Source organism: Suncus etruscus, chromosome 7, assembly GCF_024139225.1.
Source record: "Suncus etruscus isolate mSunEtr1 chromosome 7, mSunEtr1.pri.cur, whole genome shotgun sequence".
Taxonomy (NCBI): domain Eukaryota; kingdom Metazoa; phylum Chordata; class Mammalia; order Eulipotyphla; family Soricidae; genus Suncus; species Suncus etruscus.
Genome location: NC_064854.1, coordinates 104,417,827 through 104,440,131, shown reverse-complemented (window position 1 = coordinate 104,440,131; position 22,305 = coordinate 104,417,827).

The following is a 22,305-nucleotide window of genomic DNA, read 5'->3' as shown; positions in this document are numbered from 1 at the left end:
GAGCCAGGAGTATCTCCTGATCACTGTCCAAAACAAAAAAATATTTAATAATTTAAAACATGTAATTAAAAAGATATTCCACACATATATGTTCATGACATCACTTAATACAACAGCCAAGATATGAAAACAACCCAAATGTTCAACTAGAGATGAATACATCAAGAAGTTATAGTTTGGGTGCTGGAGAGATAGCATGGAGGTAAGGCATTTGCCTTGCATGCAAAAGGTCGGTGGTTTGAATCCCGGCATCCCATATGGTCCCCCGAGCCTGCCAGGAGCGATTTCTGAGTGTAAAACCAAGAGTAATCCCTGAGCACTGCCGGGAGTGACCCAAAAACCAAAAAATAAATAAATAAAGTTACAGTATATATTTTCAATGTAATACTATGCAGTTCTAAGAAAACAAAAAAGTATGCAATTTTCAACAATATCGATAGAATTGGAGAATATTGTGTTGCCACAATACTCTTTACACAATAATGTGTAAAGTCAGTCATAAGGAAAGCGATAGATTCAGAATGCTCTCTCTCTCATATTTGGGATTTAAAGATACATAACAAGGTAGCAACAAAGGTCCAATGGTAACATCAGATCCACACAACTCAGGTAGTAGTAGAGAGGGTGGATACACTAGTGATGGATGTGGTGTAAAAATATATGCATTACATGCAAAATGATTATTAGCAGTACTGTAAACCACAGAATATCGATCAATTAAAATTAATAAATAAATGAAATTACCATGAAGGGGAGAAAATGTTATCCCGTAAAGAGATAACACATACTTTCCAAAAAGATCTCTGTGTGAGAATAGAACTCCCAAATCCCACCACAATATATAGAACTAATAGGTTCTCAACTTTACTGGTTCTTTTTGGCCTAGCAATTTGAAGGCCCACTACTTCAGCTAGTTATTGGGGATTTGGGGAAAATGATATATTTTGGCATCCATCAACCAGTATTATCAAGGGAAAAAAAAATGACGATGTCTGAGGAGCTGTCTCAGGTACTTAAGGTTAATGGCTGTATTTACATAGTAATCAATTCACTTTTCAGAGCTCGCCCTGTTGGACCAGGCAGCTCCCATTCAGACCCACAGTCTGGGCCAAGCAGACAGGAGTCACTAAACTTGGGAGGGCTGGCAAGGGAATGCCTGCTAAATCTTAAAGACATGTATTGTTTTCATGAAATTATTTCTCTCTCCAGTTTCAGTTACAAAGACTTGAACATCTTATTGAGTTCAGTAGACTTCACTTCCTTCTCTGATGAATCACTTCCAAAAACACTGAGAACTAAAGAAAAATACTGGTTATTTTCTCCTATATCCTATATTAGTGAATACTTTCCACTTTGAGTAGCCAAAATGGCAGTTCTGACAAGTATGTTGTTAACTAAACTTAAAGCTAAGTAAAATCAAATTTAATAAAGTTAAAATTCAGTTTCAAAACCAAAGCAATAGTAAAGAAGTTGAAGGGCATGTCTTACATGTTCAAAGCCAGGCAGCACATATGGTCCCATAAATATGATCACTCAGCACAGTCAGGAATAAGCCATGAACATTGCCGAGCATGGTTCCAAAATAAAATAAGTTTTTAAATAATAAAAATTCAGTTCATTGGTCATGATAATCAGAGTTCAAGTGCTTGACAAGTAAAAAATAAATCTTAGTGGCAACTATAGTAGTAGACAGCACAGATTATTAAAAGATTTCCTCATCAGAGAAAATTCTATTGAAACTAGAAAGATCATTTATCTCTAATGTTCAGGGCCTGATCCGATCTGAAGTTTATATATATATATATATATTTCCCCAACAGAATATAATGATGAGAATATACATGTTTGTAGCATCTATCCATGTTTTACAGGTGGATTCCCAATATTCTAAAACAAACCATTGACCTGGCAATAATACTTCTCCAGAAAAACTTGCGAGCATAGCATGTACAAAAAGCTGTCTTTAAATAGTAAACACTACACCTGTGTCAGCAATGAACTTGCTTAGAAACATAATACATAACTTGTTTAGAAACATAATACTCTGTGCATTTTTAATGTAAAAAAAAATGGGCCAGAGAAACAGCACAGTGGGTAGAAACTTGCCTCGCACACAGCTGACGTAAGTTCTATCTCTGGCATCCTATGTGGTCCACAGAGCCCACCAGGATATATTCCTTGGCTCAGAGTCAGGAGTAAGTCCTACAAACATTCAAGGGTGGCCAAAAACCAAACTAAAAAATGAATAAATAAATGGGAAAATTTGTAGGCTGGAGTGATAGTTTAACAGACTAAATGCATGCTTTGCATACAGGAGGTCTGAAATCAATTCTAGCACCACATATGGTGCCTTGAGTGCTACCATAAGTAACTCCTGAGCAGAACTGGGAATAGTAGCACCTGAACACCGCCAGATATGGCCCAAAATCCAAGAAAAGGAAAAATCTGCATATTTATCTATAGGTAACCATTGTAATTCATTCCTAATAGAACATTATATGATGGTTAAAACAAAGAGTAAGAACTGAAATGTAGTATATGTCAACACAAAACAATATAGCTGTAAATTAAACATATAAAACCAAGTGATAATGTGATATTATTTAAATAAAATTTTCATACATAATACTACACATTTAGAAACTGTATAAAATTTAAAGACTGTAATTTAAAATAATATAATTCGGGGCTGGAGAGATAGTACAGTGGTAGGGTATTTGCCTTGCACACAGACGACCTGGGGCAGACCCAGGTTCAAGCCCTGGCATCCCATATGGTCCCCCAAGCCTAGCAGGAGAGATTTCTGAGCTCAGAGCCAGGAGTAACCCCTGAGTGCCTCTGGTTGTGCCCTCCCATAAAAAGAAACAAAACAAAATAAAATAATTATAATTATAAAAGTTCAACACCTTTTCATTTTTAACACTCACATTTTTTAAATAAATTTGAATGTTGACTATATTTTCTACTTCTACTTGATTGCTTGATTTAACTGATCACTAGCATGACTCAGTTATCACTAACTTCAAATGATTAAAGATAATCAATCACCTAGGGGGCCAGAGTGGTAACACAGTGGCTAGGACCTTTGCCTTGTATTTGGCCCACACAGGTTCAATTACTAGGCATCAATTACTATAGCATCCTGAGCCTGCAATTACTATAGCAGCCTGAGCGCAGAGCCAGGAGTAATCCCTGATCACCTCAGGTGTGGCCCAAAAACCAAATTAAAAAAAAATTATCTAGGATTTCTGAGATCAGCATCTGTTCATTCTCCACTCTCATGTTTAGAATTGCTTCTATATATAATCAAAATGTATATGAAATATCTGAAGAATATAAGCAATAATTCCCATCCTAAAACATCTTGCTCAAACTCCAGACTCCACAGTAAAGCAAATAGTCTTGGGGGTTTGTTTTGTTATGTTTTGTTTTATACTTTCTTTCCCTCCTTCTTTCCCTATTTCTTGATGCTATTATTGTTACAATGACCATGCTTGGTTGTGTGTTTACTAGGAAAAATCCTCTGATTGACATGCTCACACACTCATCCTAAAGGGCTTCACACTTTAACTGTGCTACTTACCATCAGTTTCCATGATGGCCACATGTCTTTAGTGGTGGTACTAAACATTAATTCTTGTTATGCTCTCAAACAGTCACCTTTCAAGTCATGGTGCTTGTATCCTATGTGTGTATGTGTGTGGGTGCATACATGTGTGTGCATGCACCACACCCAGGGGTGCTTAAAGCAGTTCGATGCTCAGTGATCTCTCCTAGTGGTGCTCAAGGGACCATAGGCAGTGCTGACATCAATCCAGGGACAGAAGCATCACAAACACCTTAACCTTTGTACTATTTTCCAGCCCAGCTTGCAAATTCAGTTGCAGTGTGCACCACATTTTGAAAACTTTAATTGTGGTGGTCACACCCTCTACCACATGTGTGTAGAAGGTCACATGTTGTTGTGATGCCAGGGATCCTAGACAGGAGCATCATAGACCATAGAGCACATGCAGGCAACATTAGGAGTCAAACTCAGTTTCATACTTGCAAGATAGACAACTTCAGTCACTGATCCATCTTCAAGACCCCAAGCATGTTTATTTGTGTGTGTGTGTGTGTGTGTGTGTGTGCATGTTTTTCATATAGAGCATCTTCAAAGAAAGATCTGATCTGTTAGTTTTTTTGGATCTTTCTCATGATGCCAGTGTAATTTTTTTTTTTGGGGGGGGAACCACACCTGGTGCTGCTCAGAGGTTACTCCTGGTTCGTGCTCAAAAATCGCTCCTGGCAGGCTCAGGGGACCATATAGAATGTAGGGGACCAAACCAGGGCTCATCCTGTGTCAGCCATGTACAAGGCTGCTGAGCTCTGAAAAAAGGGCTCTGGCCCTTCTTTTAAAAAAAATTTTTGGGGGCCGGAGAGATAGCATGGAGGTAAAGTGTTTGCCTTGCATGCAGAAGGTTGGTGGTTCGAATCCCGGCATCCCATATGGTCCCCTGAGCCTGCCAGGAGCAACTTCTGAGCATAGAGCCAGAAGTAACCCCTGAGCGCGGTCGGGTGTGACCCAAAAAAAAAAAAATTTTTTTTAATGTTTTTGTTTTTAAGTGGATATTTGTAATAAGGAGAAAGAGGAGAACATGAGGAGAAGAAAAGGAGGAAAGAGGAGGAGGAGAAGAAGAGGAGTGAAGAAAAATGAGCAAATGAAGAGATGGTCTGCAGTTTATTATTCCTGAATATCTGTTTCCTGTCCTAGGCTACCACTCAGCTCAGAAGTCTCATCTTCTTACTGTCTAAAGTTGGACACTGAAGCAGGACAAAAGGTACATGGAGCAGTCAGGATTGAATATTCCGGCATCCTGACAGTGGATCAGAAATGACTAAAGTAAAAAGGGACAACAGTGACTGATAGGTCACCCAACGACAAAACTGGGGCAGACCTAGTCAGACTCACCACACCGCAATCTTGGGGAAAACACTGCAGTCATCTAATTAAAACACAACTGTAGTCACAGAGGGTTCAGCATCTCTGACCTTCTTCTTGGTAGCTGCCAATTCCAAACTTTCTGCAAGCACATAATTCTATAAATCAGAATCTCATGCTTAATTTTAAATAAAGCCACCAAATACCTAAACTACAATTTTAAAATGTCTTTATTAGCAAAATATAATTCTCAGAGCAATATGCAATATATAGGGCACTAGCCTAAAACATGGCCAACCCAAGTTTGATTCCCAGCATCCTATATGATCATATGATCCCCGGTACCACCCAGCATGATCCCTAAATGGAAAGCCAGGTGCAAGCCCTGAGCACTACTGGGTGTGACCCAAAAACAAATAGAAAAAAAAAAGAAAAGAAAAAAATCTCCATGAACTATCAAATTGGAGCTTCCATCTATATCTGCCATCTTCCTAGTAGAAAAAGAATATGGTGGGCCCGGAGAGATAGCACAGTGGCATTTGCCTTGCAAGCAGCCGATCCAGGACCAAAGGTGGTTGGTTCGAATCCCGGTGTCCCATATGGTCCCCCGTGCCTGCCAGGAGCTACTTCTGAGCAGAGAGCCAAGAGTAACCCCTGAGGAACGCTGGGTGTGGCCCAAAACCAAAAAAAAAAAATGAAAAAGAATATGGTTCCTCCACCAAGCTCCAGAAGAAAATAAAGGCTTCTGTTATTTCCCTAGTAATTTAATCTGGGATACCTCTGTGAAATTCTCAGAAGGGCAGAGGTTGGGGGAGCAGATTCCCCTTTCTACAGGAACAATAGCAGCCCTGCACCCTCTGACTGAAATTGCTCAACTCCAAGACTTAATCTTATCAAACTTCCAAGCCACCAAATTAGTTTATACCTATAAATCCTGGATGATTCAAAATTTCATAATGGTATCAACCCAATAGTATCACAGGAAATCTAGTTTGAAAGTTACATAGTAATCTACTAACCTCAATGAGCCTAAACCATAACACAAAAATTTCAACTAGGACCAAAACCATAGACCAGTAAATTCTTAGATACAGATTTTAGTAACACAATGGAATAATAACAACTATTTCAAACTGACCCTTGTTGATCTAAGTTTTGATCGTTCCATTTGCTTTTCATTTGCAACAAACAATATGAAGTAAATTTGTTTGTGCCTATAGGAGGCAGGTTATGGTTGTGGGTGGGAAATTGGAGACACTGGTGAAAGGAAAATCACACTGGTGGTAGTATTGGTGTTTGAACATGTAGTGCCTGAATGACTGTATTATGAATAACTTGGTAAATCGTAAAGTTATGATAAAAAAATCAAGATTAAAGTTGCAAAAAACACCAAAATTTAATGAGCAATTATTTTACAACTCAAACCCATCACATCTGTTTTTCATTCAGCTGAGAATAAAAAATGCAAACATCAGAACAGTTTATAAGAGCAAGACAAAAGTAAAATCTACTGAACACTCTCCTTCCAGCAAACATGGAAGATAATTTATTCTTCCAAGTAATAGGCAGACACAACAAACCAGGCATCTGTGTAAAATGTTCCCATTCCCCCTCAAGCCTTAGCTCTGGCTACAATTCTATCTTCTGCTCCTGACTAAAGCTTCAATTATTCCCAGGATGGATGAAATCTTAAATCCACATCAGCTTTAAACGTCTGCTGGATCTTAGCTATCCAGGAACAAAAGCAAAATTCCTGTATGACACCTGCAGATAGGATTACAATTTAAATCAGACTAAAAAAGTATTTGAAAATAGTAGGCACTTTTTTTTCCTCATCAATAGAGACATCAACCAGAAGATGGAAGCAGGCAATATGTTGACTACAATTCACATGCAGCAAGACTGATTCCACATTCATTTAAACAGCTATGTAATTCTTTATTTAAAAGTTCTCAATTACACGGGGCAGAGAGATAGCATGGAGAAGGTCGGTGATTTGAATCCTGGCATCTCATATGGTCCCCGAGCTTGCCAGGAGCGATTTCTGAGCGAAGAGCCAGGAGGAACCCCTGAGCACTGCCGGGTGTAACCCAAAAACCCAAAATCAAAAAAAGATTTGCCCTAAAAAGTCCTCAATTACAGAAAAGGCATCTTATGCTCTAAACTTTATCATTCTTAAATACCTGGTGGTCTACAACTTGCTTTTCAGATTAAAAAAAAATAATAATAATAACTTTCTGGTGCTTCCTGAAAATCTTCCATAAACAAATAAATAAAATCAAAGTGTCCCCAATTGTATGCCAGGCTACTTCCACCCCCAGGATTGTTCAAGAGAGGATGGGGGCACAGGCGGCAAAAATCACCACTTTGGAAAATGCAGCCTAAAAGGAAATGTAGGGATCTTGTCAGAATAAACTTTTCATCCATGACACTGCTCCAATGAGCATCTAATTTGTACGTCTAGTTCAGTCATTTAAATCAATCGTCAGATTCAGACTGTTTAGACAAGTTTACCAATGTATGACAAAATGAGAAACTCACAACCTAATCAGAACGACCTTGTTTTTTGAAAAATCTCCATACTAATTTTTTAACTCTGAAAAGCAAACTGTAAAATATTAGTGAAGCGCAAGATTGGCAGCATCACCATTTGGTAGAAGCTTGTTGGAAATGCAAATTCTCGGGCTCTATCCCAGTTACTGACCCAGAACAATGTTTAATGTTTGAGTAAACCTTCCAGATGATTCATATGCACAGGTCTAAGTGACGATATAAAGAATTTCAATTGGGCCAAAAACTGGGAAACAAATAGTAATGATAGATTTTTTTAAATCCAGAATTTTTAGCGGACCCCCCCCCAAAAATGCAATCAGCATAAACTCTGTATTCATCTCACTTCATTACTTACTTCCCAGCAAATGAAGGCTGTGAAACTCGTCTATGGATATAGTGCATTGCTTGTAAGTTCATGTCTATTTATGCTATGGTTCAGAAATATTTGCACATCAAACCAGATTCTGAGTTTACACTTGGGATCCTGAGTCTTTTGTAAATGTGAAGAGAGTAAATTCGGAATCAAAATGTCTTGAAGAAACAGTTTCCTAGGAATCTTGCCAGTCCTTTTTCTCAGGGTGACCTTAACTTTCAGACTTCAGGAGTATTTTCCTTTCCTGATTAATACTTCCGTAGGATGAGTATTTGTACCTTGTTCCTGTGTGCATCAAGACAAGCTGCCTTTTCTCCCCTGCAATCAGGAACAAAAGAACTTGCTTGTCCATTGTAAGAGGGTTACCCAATATGCTAGGCAGGTATCGATAGCTTGATTTGCCTCATCTCCAATCACACCCACAAAAAATATGGGGATTCGGTGTGTTCCAAACATTGTTGGTTTCCTTTTAATGACACAGAAGCCTTATAAATAAATGACACCCATCTGATAGGACACTGGGAGGACCTCCCTGTAGATAAAGGTTTATTTCCAGCCCTTTCAGAGTTAAATTAGAACCAGAAGACACCTATTTGTGCAGCCGTTAATTTCAAGTGTATTTAAATGTCTTTGCATTTTGCTTTTGCTCATCACATCAAGCAGAGCTGCTTCCACTGTGTAATCACAATAATGAATAAACATAGGGTGCTTCTAAAGGACTCCGGCACCACAAAACTGATCAATTGTTAATTCCAAAGTGACTCAACGTGTCTTCCTCTGCAATAATTCCATTAAGGTCTATTTCTGGTGGCAAAGATTCCTCTGCCCACTGGCTCTGTGAAGTCAAAAATGCAACCATCACTCAGATACTACCTAAAACTTAAGTTGATCTTGATTATTCTCTTGAACTCTCCCAACCCAAGACTCTTCCCCATCCAATAAAAAGTAAAAACTCGTCATGGCATTTATCTAAAAAAACCATGAGCTGCATGCTTATTAATTGCCAGAGGGTATTGAGGCAGCACTAATACAAACAGCTGAATTTTAACTAAAGTGTATATTTATTGACCTCTTTTTATTTTGATAAGATATCAATTTTACAATCTGTGTGTGACCCATGGAAATTCGAATTCTCAATCAAATTTCTCAGTAAAGCAGGACAAGGACTTAGAGAGTTTCTGCTTGGAATGAACATGATTATTATTCATCTCTTTTTCCCCTCTCCCTGGGGCTACACACAGCAGCCTTTCTAGATTGGAGCAATGAATGGACCTAGTAAGACCTTTGACTCTAGTCAATACTGCCTGGTTTATGTAGTAGCTCTCAGAAGCTGCGGGTACGGTTCAAGCCAACATGCCTCACTTTCCCAAGCACAGAGAAATGTGCCTGCCTTTTAGGGCTTAAGGGAGAATTAAATTAGACAGCACATTTTTAAAAGTTTAGCAGAAGCCAGAAAGATATACAGAGGTTAAGAGACTTGCTTTGCATAAAGCTGACCCTGGTTTGAAAGCTGCTACCACAGACAGTTCTTCGACATATGATCACCTAAACACAGAGCCATGAGCAGGACTTGAGTACTACCAGGTGTAACTCAAAACACCCTCTCAAATAAATAAAATGATTTTTAAAAAGAAAGCAGCTTAGCAGGAACAAATTATAGAGGGTAGGAAACTTGCCTAATGCAATGAATCTGGGTTTGATCTCCAACACCTCATAGGGTTCACCAAGTTTTAAGGTGATCTATGGCCACAGAGACAAGAGTAAACCCTAAGCACAGCTGTGTATATGCTCCATCCCCAAAATAAAGCAGTTTAGCAAAGTAGAGCAATACATTTACCATGTATGCACCCTAGAAAATTTAAATAGTGTCAGGAAGATGGTCCAAAGAATTGGAACATATGTATCATATGCAGGCACTCTGGGTCAGTTCTAGCACATGGTTTCCCACAAACTGCTGAAAATAACCCTTGAGCACCAACCTCCAGCACCGCCACTATACTCCCACCAAAAAAATAATTTAAATAGAATTATCATGTGATGCAGAAATTCCACTCCTGAGTATAGAGCCAAACTGACTAAAAGTAAATACTCAAACATAGATACGTTTACACACTTAGCAGCATTATAGCAATAGCTAAAGTATGATCATGTGGGTTGCTGACAAATGAATAAACCAAATGTAGTTACACATATGTGGGATATTAGCCAATCTTTAAAAAGGAGCTTCTGACATGCATCCCATGAGTAAACCTTGAAGACATTATGCTACGTAAAATAACTAGTCCAGAAAGGATAATATAAGATGTTTGTTTTTCTTATGTGTCTACCAAGAAGACTAAAATTCTTAGAGACTGACAGTATTGATGGCAATTGTTCGAAGCCAGAGGGAGGGAGAATGAGAAATTGTTGTATAATGGGTATAAAGTTTTGGTTTTGTGAGAAGGATGTTATAGATGGATGGTGGAGATAATTTACACTAAGGTGGATTACTTAGTGTCTCTGAATTATATGTTTAAACATAGAAAAGCAAGTAAAATTTTAAAAAAAAATTTTTAGGGGTCAGAGCGATAGCACAGCAGTAGGGCATTTGCCTTACACTTGGCTGACCTAGGTTCGATCCCCGGCATCCCATATGGTCCCCTAAGCCAGGAACAATTTCTGAGCGCATAGCGAGGAGTAACCCCTGAGCATCACCAGGTGTGGCCCAAAATCAAAAGAAAAAAAATGTTTATTTTAGGGGCTATGTTCAGGGCTTATTCCTGGCTCTGCATTCAGAATCGTTCCTGGCAGTACTCAACATTCCTGGGGTGTCAAAGATCAAATCTGTGTTGACAGAGTTCAAGGCAAGGTCTTTCCCACTATACAATCTATCCAGCTTCAAAGAGAGTAAATTTTATGATATTTGTATTTTATCACAATTTTAAATGTTTGTCACAGCAACAAGGAAAAGACTTCTCAACAAATGACAGCAATTGTTATTATTGTAATTGTTAGAAAGGTCACAAGGTAAAATACTTAACAAGCGTTCTCTAATGTAAAAATTATACAAGTAATGACAGAAAAATTATGAAAGAAATATTCTTACCTTAATGTCACATTCTTTTAAGGAATGGCTAGGACACATTTTATAAATATCTCTTTCCATATTTGAATATAGACTATATTCCATAAATACCTAAATATGAATATATTCCATAACTATCTTTCTAGAAATGAATCTTTATTAAGGATTAACTGTATCCATCGCAAATCACATAGTACTATGTGGCCTTACAATAGTAGTCAGTTTCCCTTATCTCCTCAGCTTCACCTCAAATCCTAGGTAAGTGAAAATATAGCAAATAAGGAGATTGGTACCAAGAATCAAATTCATCCATCCCCAGCCTGCTAAAAGACCCATGTTCCAAGTAAACTATATTGTCTGCAGAGAGGAAGACAAGAGTACAAAGAAGGGGGCTGGAGAGATAGAACAGTGGTAGGGAATTTGCCATGCACGCAGTGGAACCAGGTTGGATCCCAGACATTTCATATGTTCCCCTGATCCTGCAGGGAGTGATTTCTGAGTGCACCTCTGAGCACCGCCAAGTGCGACCCAAAACAAGACAAAAAGAGTACAAAGAAGATATAAGTTTTATTCTGAGAAAGCTGGGCCCATGATAACCAATTTTGTGGCTCTTTTGATTTATATCTATAGATAAAGATGTGTGTGTGCAGGTTGTGCACAAGCACTATGCAGAAATGAATTCAAACATATAGAAGAAAGTTGTGTATCTCCTCTGTGAAGCTGGGTTGCATAATCAGTTCTGAAAGCAGAGAAAAGGTAACAGATGTTTACATTACAATCTGGCCAGTGCTGGAAAAGCTGCCAAATGATTTAAATAATGAGGAAGATTGCAGGCCCCGATGATTTTGTTTTTCCTGATTAAACATACAAAGAATCTTTCTCACTAATATTTCCTTCAGTGGGTCTTAAATAAAGCCCACCCTACCAAAAATAATTATGGCTTTCAAATTACTTAAAAATGTTCAACTAGATAGCAATAAAAATAGGTAGAAATGGAGGACTTATTTCAGTATTAACACGAAACTTGCTCTCATTATCAAAGAGGAATGTATTTTTAAAAATAGATGCTCTTGGGGCTGGAGAGATAGCACAGCGGTAGGGCGTTTGCCTTGCAAGCAGCTGATCCAGGATGGACAGTGGTTCGAATCCTGGCATCCCATATGGTCCCCCAAGCCAGCCAGGGGTGATTTCTGAGCACAGAGCCAGGAGTAACCCCTGAGCATTGCCGGGTGTAACCCAAAAACAAAAATAAACAAACAAACAAAAAAATATATATATATATGCTCTTGAGTCGGAGAGACAGTCCAGTGGCTAAAGCATCTATCTACCTTGCTTGCTCCTGACCCAAGTTCAATGCCTAGCATCCCATCTGGCATCCCATCTGGGGGATGACCCAAAACAAACAATAAATAAATAAACTCTGGGGCTGGAGAATGTAGCTCAATGGCAGAACATTTGCTTTGTGAAAATGGGGCCCTGGGTTCAAGCATAGAAAACTAAAATTAAAATAATTATTTTAATTAAAAATAAGAATAAACCCTAAATCTCTTCAATTTTAGGTGCTTAGTGAGTTAGATTTAAAAACCTTCTCTTAATTTTGATCGAAGTGGCAACATTCTAACATTATAGTCAGTTGTGTATAAATGAACATCTGAATACAGTATATTAAAGTTCAGCACTGAAAGTGCAATTCTGTCCTCTGCATAAATGAATTCTTTAACCCAATTTACCTTCTCATAAGTAACCATGAATTTTGTCGAAAGTCAAAACATTTGTTTTTGGGGCCGGCTTGGTGGCGCTAGAAGTAAGGTGTCTGCCTTGCAAGCGCTAGCCAAGGAAGGACCTTGATTCGATCCCCGGGCATCCCATTTGGTCCCCCCAAGCCAGGGGCAATTTCTGAGCGCTTAGCCAGGAGTAACCCCTGAGCATCAAACGGATGTGGTCCAAAAAAAATAAAATAAACAAAAAAACATTTGTTTTTATTTTATTCAGTTCATTTGTCTGGTTGGTGTCTCTATGCACTACTTTAGGAGTGAACTTACACAGTATTTGCCTTTTTCCATCTGACTCATTTCACTAAGCATATGCCCTCAAGGTACAGGGTGTTTGCACAAATGGTCAGATTTTATCCTTTTTTTAATAGATGAGCCACATTCCATTGTGTAATATGCCACATCTTCTTTATCCAATCATATGCCCTTAGATTGTTTCCAGCTCTTGATTGTTGCAAACAATGCTGCAATAAATCGCTTCCAATTCACTTTTTTCTTTTCCTTTACTTTTTTTTTTCAGGTAATACCTAGAAGTTAATAACTGGTTCAAATTTCATTTTTTAAGGGGCCTTACCCCAGTGGTGGTGGTGGGGAGGGGGGAAACTGCCTTAGGGTCATGCCCAATGAAACTCTGACTGTTGATAAGAGTCTGAAATTCAGTGCACACAGAATGGGGCGAGGAATTTGTACTATGATACAACTCAGGGTTTTGTTTTGTGCACACTTAGGTATGTGCTCTACCCAAGTTACTCTCTCCCTGGCCATGAATTTCTGACTTTAATTTTTTGACTTACTGTGTTTCAGATTACTGCAGCTATATACATATATTCCCACCAGGAGGGCATAAGAATTGTTATTTCTAAGCAGTTCTAAAATACAGGTTGTTTGTTATCTTGATCCTGGGCTTGGGGAACCCTATGGAGTTCCAGGAATCAAAACTGAATTGACCAATGCAAGGCAAGCACCCTACTTGCTGTACTATCACTGTCTGCTCCCCCCGCACCACCCACATACACACACACACACACACACACACACACACACACACATTCTTGCTTTTTTAAACATGGTAACATTGAAGCTTAAAAAGGGCACATGAAAAAAATGTACTAGAACATTAATCATCAGGGAGATGCAAATGCAAGATCACCTCACATGTCACACACATATCAAGAGAAACATGAACAACCAGTGCTGGCATGGACATAGGAGAAAGGGACTCTCATTCACTGATGAGAGAATGTAGACTAGTCCAGCCTTTTTGGGAAAAAAAAATATAGTCATTCTTAAAAAAAATACATAAATTGAGCTTCCATCTAACCCAGTAATACCACTCCTGAAAATATACCCCAAAACACAATGCAGAATAGGCATCTGCACTCCTATGTTCATTGCAGCCCTATTCACAATAGGCAGAATCTGGAAACAACCCAAGTGCCTGAGAACAGATGAGTGGATAAAGAAACTGAGGTACATCTACACAATGGAACATTATTCAGCTGTTAGAAAAAATGAAGTCATGAAATTCTCTTATACATAGATGTATATGAAGAGTATTATCTTGAGCAAAATGAGTCAGAAGGAAAGGAATAGACAGAATAACCACACTCATGTGTGAGATATGAAAAAAAAATAGTATGGTGGGGCCAGAAAGGTAGCATGGAGGTAAGGCGTTTGCCTTTCATGCAGAATGTCATTGGTTCAAATCCCGGCACCCATCTGGTCCCCCGAGCCTGCCAGGAGCAATTTCTGAGTGTAAAGCCAGAAGTAACCCCTGAGAACTTCCAGGTGTGACCCAAAAACCAAAAAAAAAAAATTATATGGTGATAATATCCTAAGACAATAAAGATGAGGGCCAAGAGGACTTTCATGGTAGGAAGTTAACCTCAAATAACAGCGGAATGCTGTTAGGGCAGAGAAGGGACCACTTCTCTATGTCACTATGACAATGATATTTGAAATTATCATTCTGAACAAGAACTAGGTGCTTAAAAGAAGTAAAGTGATATGCCTGATACCCTATAAATAACAATATTGCAATCTATGGTGTCTAAAAGGGCAAAAAGGGGAGAGAAAGAGAGAGAGAGAGAGAGAGAGAGAGAGAGAGAGAGAGAGAAGAAAAATGTCTACCATTGAGGGAGGAGGAGGAGAGAAACTGAGAACATTAGTGGCATGAAATGTATGTTGGTGAAGGGATGAGTCTTGAACACTATATCACTGAAACTCAATCATGAAAAATTTATAACTGTATCTCATCATTACTCAATCTAAAATGTATTAAATAATTAAAAAAAATAAAAACATTGGGAGCTAAGCACAGGTTCAATCCCTGGTACCACATGTGGCCAGTTCCTCAAGTGATCCTTGAGCACAAGCCAGGAAAAAATCTTAAAAACAGAAGACTAGAGTGATTAAAGAATCCTGGCTTGTTCATATAAAGATATGGGTTCCTGATTAGTATGTAAAAGTTGGGAATCTTAATTAAATTATTGTTCTACTCAGCAAAAAATAATACCAACCACGAGTTTTCATCCATAGTACTTAAGACATTTGAACTAGATCATTCTTTTTTGTTGTTGTTGTCTTGTTGTTTTGCTTTTATTTGGGGGCCACACCTTGCCATTCTCAGGTTTTACACCTGCTTTGCTCTCAGGGATCATTCCTGGTAGGGTTTGGGGGATCTTATGGGGTTCTAGGGATCAATCCAGTTGGCTGTGTCCAGCCAGAATCAGTTAATTCTTTACTGCTTTGTTTATTATAGGTTGGTTATTAAGCACAATTTGTTCTCTAATAATTGGAGCCCCACCCAATTCTATCCCTGATGACAACAAACAAAAAGTTTCCAAACTTATATAACTGAAACTCAATCATAAACAACTTTGTAACTGTGTATACAAGATAATTTAATTAAAGAATTTATTTTAAAAATACTTTTCTTTAAATAAATTTTAAAATAAATTATAAAAAAATGTCTCCAGTCACAATACACGTGAAAGCAAAGTTCTACCTAGCTGGCAACCCTACTCTACAGTGTCCTTAAGCTTCTTTCTTTCTAAAATCATTCTCTGATTATTTCATAATCTATGTCTGAATTTTGGGTTTGGAACCCAATAACTCACAGGCACACACCTATCGCATACCAAAGATTCAACAATATGATGATTTGGATTTGGTGAAAGAATGAGAAGAACATAGAAAAAATAAATAAATAAATAAATGGTTTTTTTAAATTAAATAAACCTATGTGTATTCAATGAAAAATGCAAGACATGTGGTATAGAATATAAGAATATTCAAGTGGGTTGGTGGGTGGTTGGGAAAAAAAGAAAATTCAAGTGAACTTGAAGGTCATTAAACTAATAATAATAATGATCTTAGCTTCTAGTAGTTTCACCCTCCATTAAAACAGTTCAAATGCTACAGAAATGTTTGTTCAATTACTTTCCTGCTTGCAATGCTCTTAAAGCACTAGCAAAGTACTTAAAGCATTAACAAAGTCAACAGAGATTATTTTGCATGCAAAATAACATTTTTTAAATTTTAGAAGTCTAGTGGTTTTTACTTTTTTTTTTTTTTTTTTTTTTTTTTTGTTTTTGGGCCACACCCAGTAACGCTCAGGGGTTACTCCTGGCTATGTGCTCAGAAGTTGCTCCTGGCTTGGGGGACCATATGGAACACCGGGGGATCGAACCGCGGTCCATCCAAGGCTAGCGCAGGCAAGGCAGGCACCTTACCTTTAGCGCCACCGCCCGGCCCCCTAGTGGTTTTTACTTTTTAAAAACTAAAAAGATAGTTTAATTCCTACTAAGTGAAATATTTTATTCAACCACATAAAAGAAGAAAACATTCTTTTGCCATTTTCTTTTTATAAATATAGCATCTTCTTTTACTTTTCCATTCTATCAACAAGAACTCCCTAATATCTAACACAGCCATACTTCTGAATTAAAATTATTGAAGCTTATGCTAATATCTTACAACTGGAAGATCTAGGCACCTTTTGAATCAAAGAAAATAAATATAAATCCAATCTGATTATAGATTCATGCTCCTGAGAATAAGTGGGTTTTTTTGTGTAGAGAAAACAATTACCAAAAATCTCATCCCAGCTAAAATATAATCAACTCTCATCTATTTTTAAAGATAACTTTATTTATGTCTTAGTTTTGGGGCCACACCCGAAAGTGTTCAGGGGTTACTCCTGGCTCTGCACTCAGAAATCATTCCTGGCAGGCTCATGGGGACCATATGGGATGCCAGGAATCAACCCTGGGTCCACAGGTCAGCCGCATGCAAGGCAAATGCCCTACCACTGTGCTATCTCTCAGGCCTCAACTCCCATCTATTACCAAAACATTTCATTAATGTCAACAACCATACATGGCACATAACTTCAATTAGTCTTCAATTAGTGTAGCCTGCCATTACTATTATTAACAACTATGCCAGAAAATTGGGTTTTCATTCCAAAGTATTGTATGCTTTTCAAACATAAAACACATATGAAAGAGGAGACTATCATGCAAAACATTAACGTGCTGAGTTCTCTTCCGCAGATAAACTTTAAACCGTTATCTACAATTACTTCATTTTAACATCTGAATCTTTTCATGTGTTCAGAGAGATCCAAGTTGAGTCACTCAACTCAATCTCTAAACCATTCTTCTTCATCTCCACTGTAACTGCAAATACTTAAAAGAAGTAAATAAACTAGCTGGAGCATGCACTTACTAAATCCTTGAACTGGGTTCAACTAGCATAATGTTATAACAAATCGAGTCTTGATAAGCTAGATGGAGGTTGTCCTCTTCTACAGAGAAAAGACTAAAATGAAGGATTCAAAGGCATAATAGGAGCTCTTCCCTGCAGGTACCTATTTGAAAGAAAATTGGGTGAGAATTTAATGCCCTGGAATTCTAATCTGGGTTCTTTTTTATACCAAAGGATGCATGCAATAGCAAATATCAATAGTAGATCTGGATAGCAATTCAAATCAAAATATCTAATATTTTTGGACTTCTATAAAATAAACTTTGAGGTGTTTTCCAGACTTAAAGCTCCATAAACCTTTGTAGTTGAAACCTATAAGGACAGCTCAAATCTTTAAGGATGAACATGAGCTCTTTCTAATGATGTCTGCAAATCACATTAAGTGATTAATGTGGCCAAGATCATGTTACCAAACTCTTGACAGACAGCTATTTCCTACTGCCTCTTCCCCATTCTCAATCTTGAATGCTTTTAAAAATTAGGGTAAAGTACACATTTGTGACTAGATTAAGAGAAGTGTATTTCCCAATTCCAGCTGAAGTATATTCAACTCCCAATGAAATACATGCATGAGCACAAATTATTTATCTACTAAATATTCCATTGAACTCATAGACCCAAAACAATAATAATAACCAAATGGTTAGTTCATTTACTATGATAGCTCTCTTTATAAATAAAGTAACAGAGCCAGAAGACAGGGTGAAAAACCTCCCAAAGTAGGCATATGGTGTAGGGCTAGACTAATGCAGATTCTAAAGAGATCTACAAAACTGCAATATGAAAATTTTTTTATTAAGCTAAGCTTCTTAGTATAGAAATCCCTAAAACTCTCCAACTGGGCAGCTAATTGAGAGTTAGGAAGAGCCAAAAGACTTCCCTCTTTTTCTCATTCATCACAGGCAATGTAGAAACCCTTGCCTCAATATGATAATGTGACTTTTGTTGATGCATTTTCACATGAGATAGAGGATTGGCTGTTGATGATGTCATACCCCTGAGTTAATCCCCACTGAATAGTTTTAATATTATATGCATCAACACAACATTTACATAACAAAGTGTGGTTTTAAGTGTAACATTAAATGAGTGACAGAGATAAAAGCAGCTATTAGAGAAAGGCTATGTGCCACTGAAAAGGAGGTGGGGGAGACAAAGCAAAGATTTTTTTTTTTACTAACTAGAACTAGGTCATCAAACAATACACATCTCTAAAAAGAGCAAAAAATGAATATTGAAATCCAAGTGACCTAGAACATTCTAATCCTAGAAATATAGAACAGTTGCCTCCAATAAAAAAAAAATGTTTAGTAGTCAAGTAGAGATGTTTGTAGGTTGAGAACTGGGAAAAGTAAAACACTCATTCAAAAAGAAGTGAATTGGCACCCACTGCCTTCCTGACAAGACAACTTTCTGATCTTTAATAGGGGAAACTGACTGATTTACATCAGGGCTTAAAACCTAATACATTTCAAGGTGTCAAAGGGTAGCTCAAATGGTACAAGGGAAGGGAGAGAGTCGTGCAAAGCAGAACAATGAGACAGAAGAAAATCCTGAAACACAGCTTTGGGCTCTGAGAATATTTATCAAGGAATAGCCACACACATGAAAAAAGACTTTTGCACAAATGAGCTGTGCCAACAACTTATGTCCGTCTGGGAAGACATAAGTCATCGTTAGTTATAATGATTCTGCAAACTGCTCTCACGCTGCCTTATTAAGATCTGTATTTTCCATCCAAAGGAAGTGTTGGGCTTGCACACTGATTTATGACTAGAAACTTAGCAGAAATGCTTCTCGCTCTTAAACCACAACGAGCTGTTGAAGAATGCTTCAAGTCATGTTTTCAAATAACTGGGTAGGATAATACTGCTAAGGTGGAAAAGATGCTTCCAAGTTATTTTAGCTTTTTTTTTTTTTTTAATCCAGATTCTGTCTGGTCTGGGTTTAAATACTTCTACTTTGTTTCTACCTTCTAGGCCTTCAAGAAAAGGGGAATGGCCAGTCTGATGAGAAAGCTAAACCAGCAGCACAAGTTTGTTATCTGGATGTGCTCCTAGGGGTTTCAGGTTGCTGAGGGTGAAATCGTTAACAAGGCTATTCGAGATAGAACCAGGCCCTGGCTTTGAACAAGCCCAGAGGGATCACCTGTCACATCACATCAGCCTGGCTCATCGGAGAGATGGCCATTGAAAAGTTAAAGGGGAAAGACAAGAGTTCACAGATACACTTCAACAAAGGGAGGGAGGGACATTTAAATCCTGGTAGGTGGGCAAATTGCTAGGTCTCAGCTCGGCTAGAGATCTAGATCTAGATATATTCTTTGTGCATAATTTGCCTTGTGCATATATATGCCTTGCAAAGGAGTGATTCATAGTTAACTCGGGCTTGCATTGGGGTCCAGGGAGCGTCGCTCCTCCCCTGCCGGAAAGATTATGTCCGCATAATAACTGGCACGGTGGGGGCAATGTCTGGCTCTGGGCACTAAATCTGAAGCTTTCCGCTCCCTATCTTCCCTGCAAAGATGCTGAGGGTTAAAAAGCCTTTCCTTCCAGAAGTTGATCGTCCAGGTAACTCAGTCAAGAAAGGGTTTGAATAGAAAAAGAAAAAAAGGTGGAGACAGTGGGCAGACCCGACTGCTTCACTCAAAGCCAAGTTCCAGACCCGCTCCGCGCTCTGCACTTGGGCGCCAGGCTTTACCTGCCAGCGGAAAATTGCAATTGAAACGAACAAAGCGCCCCAAAGCGAGAGCCCCCAAGATGTCAAGGTTCAAGTGCAGACGGGCCATCTCCTTCTCTCTAGTTTCTATCGGGGATTAGAATCTCGGCTCAGAGCTCCAAGGTGAAACCCAAGCCGGCTTCTCCAGGGCCAAGTGAACCCCGCCTCCCCCCCCCCACACACACACATATCAATTGATCAAGGGAAACCGCCCCCCCACAAGATCCACAAAGTTCCTTAGCGGCTTCTGAATTCAGACACGAACCCCGAAGTTGGAAGCAGCAGTTCCCTCTTTCAAACAGCTTGCATATGGAGCGCCGCTACTAACAACTTTTGGGGTTCACGACTAGGACACAAATCCAGAACTCCTGGCTTGGGAAAGAAGGGCGAGGAAATCCTCCAGAGCCGAACCTCCTAGAACTACAGTTCGAATGGCACTGGCTGCCCCAAGATGGGACTTAAGTCTGGGTCCCCATTGCAACCCCACCTTCCCACTCCCTTAATTCTCCTGCAGCCCAGTAGGAGCCGAGCATCCTGCAAAAGGCACCGACCTCTGTGCAAGACTGAGTCCAAAGGATGCTCACCGTGTCTCCTCCCTGCGGGCTCCGGGAAAACCGCCCATCACCTCCGCAGCTCGAAGTAAGAGGAAGTTCTCCCGTGTCTCCAAAAACAAGCCCGATTCCTAGAACCCGCCGCAGCCGCGCGCTGCTCCGTGCGCCCCGTCCAGGGCGGCGCGGCTAGAGATGTGCAGAGCCGGAGGATGCAGGCCGGGCTGCCGCGGGCCGCTCTGATTGGCTGCTCCGCCAGCTGCCCCCGCCCCCGCCCCGCCCGGCGGAGTGGTCCATGTGGGCCGTCCCTCTCCCGCCCCGCACCTCGGCCAGGTCTGAGCATCCCCACCCCCGGCTCTGCGCCCCGCGCCTCTCCCGAGCGCCTCGCTGTGGCCAGCAGTTCTGCAGGTGCTGGGGAAAGGTACTTGCTGGCCACCTGAGATCAGCGAAGCAGACCTGAATGGAGACTGGCTCCATTCCCAAATCCCTAAAGCCTCAAATCCCTAAACCCCCCTGGTTTCCTTTGGAGACCCAAAGCAAACAGCCGCCCTGACTAGAACAAATAAAGGAATAAAATTTTTTTAATTAAATTTTAAAAAATGTTTAAATGTTTAAAAAATAAAAAAATAAAAAACAATGTGAGTGAATGAGGGAAGTAGAAAGCCTGTCTAGAGTACAGGAGGGGTTGGGGGTGGAGTGGAGGGAGATTTGGGACATTGGTGATGGTGAAGCACTGGTGAAGAGGGAATTTTAAAAATAATAAAATATTTTAAAAAATGTGAATGAATGAGGGAAGTAGAAAGCCTATCTAGAGTACAGGTGGGGTGGGGTAGGGAGGAGGGAGATTTGGAATATTGGTGATGGGAATGTTGAACTGGTGAAGGGAGGTATTCTTTACATGACTGAAACCCAACTATAATCATATTTGTAATCAAGGTGTTTAAATAAAGATATAAATTTTTAAAAAATTAAAAGAAAAGAAAAGATGAATCTAGTTGCTTATGTAACTTGCTTGCACTGGTGAGGAGGAAAAGCAGCATACCTGTCATTATCTGAAAGCTTCGTTTCAATAAAATTAAAAACTGTCTTGGACTCACAAGCTGTCAAATCCTCTCCACCTTTCTCGAGTGACTCTTAATTAAGCATTAGTTTTACTAAAGACTGGATTGAAGTTTTCTTGTTCTGGTGGGACACAACAAATGTAAGCAAGTTCTCGTGACTCAAACAAATATCATGTTTTCCCCATCCTAAATTTCAATACTGTTAGAGATTTGGTTGTGTGTTCTTCCCCCAAATTCATATATTGTTTTTCTAACTTGCAGGACCTAGACTGTGAACATTTTTATAAGTAAGGTGATTTGCAAGGTGACCAAGTTAAAATGAGTTAATTAGAGTAGGCCCACATTCAATGCGACTATTTTCCTTTTAGGAAGCCTAAAGGCACACAAAGAGAAAGAAAAACCTGTAAAGATGAAGATGTAAATATTGGAAGCATAGATTAGCCTACAAGGTAAGAAAGATAAAATTGTGGACAAGCCACCAGCGAGGAGAAAGAATGAAATAAGAGCTATCTCTCCGTCTTC